This window comes from Gymnodraco acuticeps, unplaced genomic scaffold, assembly GCF_902827175.1.
Source record: "Gymnodraco acuticeps unplaced genomic scaffold, fGymAcu1.1, whole genome shotgun sequence".
Taxonomy (NCBI): Eukaryota; Metazoa; Chordata; class Actinopteri; order Perciformes; family Bathydraconidae; genus Gymnodraco; species Gymnodraco acuticeps.
Genome location: NW_022991983.1, coordinates 147,352 through 150,558, shown reverse-complemented (window position 1 = coordinate 150,558; position 3,207 = coordinate 147,352). Strand labels below are relative to the sequence as shown.

Here is a 3,207-nt window from a genome sequence, read left to right as displayed (position 1 = left end):
AGTTACATTATGTCGGCAGCTAGCTGAAAACACCAACAGTAGCACACATACCAAGATATACAGCATACATATTTTTCAAGTCAATAGACTATTATATGCACTTTTATTACTTCCTTAGTAATTGAATGTTTATTTTGTAAACCTTTCCCATAGTTGGTTTAAAAGCTAAACGTGTTTTGTAACACATCTTACATTCATAGGTTGTAACACGCATGCTGCAAGTTCCAGAACCCATTAACTGCATGGTTGACCACCCAGGACTAGAGCCTAGCTTGAACCCATACCCCCTGCAGAATCTCCACAATATTTATAAATACAGTTTCGGACCTTTGACAAATACAACGGAAGAAGAGTAAGTTATTGTTACCTGTAATAAACTACTACCGTTTGATGAAAAATCAAATCATGGTTTGCTATATATGAATGATATGTTATAGGAGCAAATAATTCAGGAAAGAAAGGCTACTAAGTATTTCCATCAAACTTTATTTTTACAAATGTACAAAATGTGTGAATGTATATTTATACACTGTACATCATCCAATCCTCTCCTGATAAGCGTTTTCGATATCTTGCGTATCGCAGCTTTGTAAGCTGGTGCTGGGGATATTTAGGGCGAGGCATCAGAGTGGTGATTCCGTCGTGTGTTGTGCTCCGGATCCGCCAGGAGTTTCCAGATCTGGCTGGACAATATGTAGGATTTCGACCTTCTTTGGGGAGAAACGGCTGACAATAATTTCCTCCTTGGGGGGCCTGTCAAATTGAGTTGACAGGTCCTCTGGGACGTGGATTCGTTTCAGCTCGTCCACAAAGGGTGTAGGGTCCAGAAAGACTTTGTGAAACACAAGCCTCGTCAGCTCATCCACATAGACTGAAAAATAAAGCATTGTATAAATAATTTGTTATTGTTATTCACTTTTTGTATTTAATGTAATACTTTTATTGTTCATTGTATCTTTAATCATTTGAAATGTAAGTTCTGTTAATAATAATAAAAACAAATATTTCACAACTTACTGTATGTAGGGTCGTTCTTAACAGGCTTGACCGTACACTCTCCCCTCTTTGATTTTGGATAAGCCAATTTGAAGACAAGTTTTCCTGCAGCAGTTGTCGCTTGGTCACGCCCAGCATTCTCGTTGTGATGCATTGCTGCTAGACACAACCTATAGAATAGCAAAATAAAATGAGACTTTGTGTTATGACAGAATAAAACCCTCATGCCACTAAACAGTGACTGTGTTATAAGATGCTAGAATAAAGTATACAGTGCACAACATTCCAATGAAGGGGAAAACCACATTTTTTTGGGGTAAAACGCAGAATTAAGTTGTGGAAGGACTCCAGGGATGAGGTCTGGTAGTGATGGCTTAGCTTTAGCACATCTTTGAGAACTCTCTTGTTGGTGAGTATCGTTTCAACTCTGGCGAGTGTTATTGAGCCTTGAGTAAAATGACAAAGACATTAGGTAAATCACCAGCACATTAGAACATTACAACAATAATTTGCCATAACAACAATGTTATATTTACATTCTATATTGTTGATCTTATGAAGGAAGTGAAATATTGAACTTACCACCTTTTAGGTAAGGTTTATTTGCATCGCTTGCGGCTCCTACAGGATGTGTGCACTTGGGGAACAGGGGGTCATCATGCACGTGAACGTTTTGTAGGTGGTTGACCAGTGACGTCCACCTTGCCACCTTCTCCGGCCCGAGGTTGTGCTCGTCGCACTCCAGTAGACATGGTTTTTTTATGCTGCGCAGCCACCTCTTCAACTTCGTGTCACAGTCCTTGTTCTGTGTAAGTTTCAGAAGTTTCTTGGACAAACCTGATAAAAAAAAAGCACATGCACAAGTTAATATTCAAGTCATAGTGTGGAAATGACATGCTGTGATGGACAACATTCAAGGGTGTGGTGGAAATTCCACACTTCATATATCATCAACCATAACATACATATGATAATTGCCTGTCAGTGCGACACCCTTCTGTCCGAAAACATTTCATAGCCAGGAAACCTCCATACATATTCATATCACTGTAAATTCCCATTCTAAAGAGTACTCACATTATCCTAGGATTAGTGAGTGAAATGTAATTTACAATGAGAAAAGGTGCTGTGATCAAGTGGTCTGGCAGGCCAAATTGTAGGAGATATAATAAATGTATTCAGACATTATGTCATGTCTGCTGCTGATTAGAAGCTCAGGATAAATTGCATAGTAAAACAAAGGAATATCTTAACAAAGGACAGTGCCTCTGATTTGGTATTCTTCCATTACAACATATAGGGATAAATACCTTTTTTAAAGTGCCACACATCATAGAATTGTTCGATGTTGCGTTCCCTCAGGTACTTCTGGATCTGCGGATGACGGTCAGTCACAATGTACTCAACCGCCAAATCCTTTGACTCCAGATGATCTAGGCATCTTTTGAGTCCCTTCTTTTCCATGTGGTAACTACCACCTACTTCATTGCTCTGTTGGGGAATAACAAATAGGGCATAAATACACAGAAGCATGTCTATCAGTAATCAACACAGTTAGCTTGCCAGCTAATATGCTAACCTAATATGCAGTTTAACAGCTAGTCTAGGCTTAGCAAGAACATCTTACAATATTATACAGTTAGTCTGCTACGTTCGGTCATTCATTGTAGCTGGCATGAAAACAATGTTTTTCATAACATCTCTAGGTTAGAGCTTCTAGCTTAGCTTATTAATGGTAGCTCGGTAGAATACACGAACGGCAACTGTAATTACTGACCGTACGGTTAAATCACCCGGAGTATACTGTAGCGATCCTGTTAGGCTACTCAGGGTGTCACTTTGGCAGAGAGACGGGGGATGCCTATCATAGAGCTGCACCGTGATGGTGGCTGAGGTGCGGGCCTGTGGTTGGTGGAGCGGACGGGGGAGGGCGGGGAGTTGTGACGTAGACAGTGCTATATATATGGGTATATGTAGAAGTTAGTATGAGTGTGAGTGGAGTGTGCGGTAGAACCCACGAAGTGTACTTGACCTGTTATCATCTGTCTTCAAATACTAGTTATTAAAGCCTAATAACTACAAGCCTGTCTCCGACTCATCTTGGGAACGTTACATTGGTGTCAGAAGTGAACTTTTCGAACAAGGGACGTCTATCCGGACGAGAGTCGTAACTGCGTCACGGAGCTAGCCGGTAAACTAGCGGGGATGGAT

The 3,207-nt window shown here is 40.5% G+C and overlaps 1 long non-coding RNA gene across 2 annotated transcripts; it reads right to left on the bottom strand.

Annotated features, from left to right (window-relative positions):
- Nucleotides 1–466: 466 nt before the first annotated feature.
- LOC117536265 lies at nt 467–1,829 on the bottom strand. Of its 2 annotated transcripts, none has more exons than XR_004567531.1 (3): nt 1,579–1,829; nt 1,014–1,442; nt 467–871 (listed from the first exon to the last, which is right to left on the bottom strand). It is a non-coding gene; the product is annotated as an uncharacterized LOC117536265 (long non-coding RNA). The 2 variants fall into 2 exon arrangements; XR_004567530.1 differs by having other exon boundaries at nt 1,018–1,442.
- Between the last annotated feature and the right edge of the window lie 1,378 nt (nt 1,830–3,207).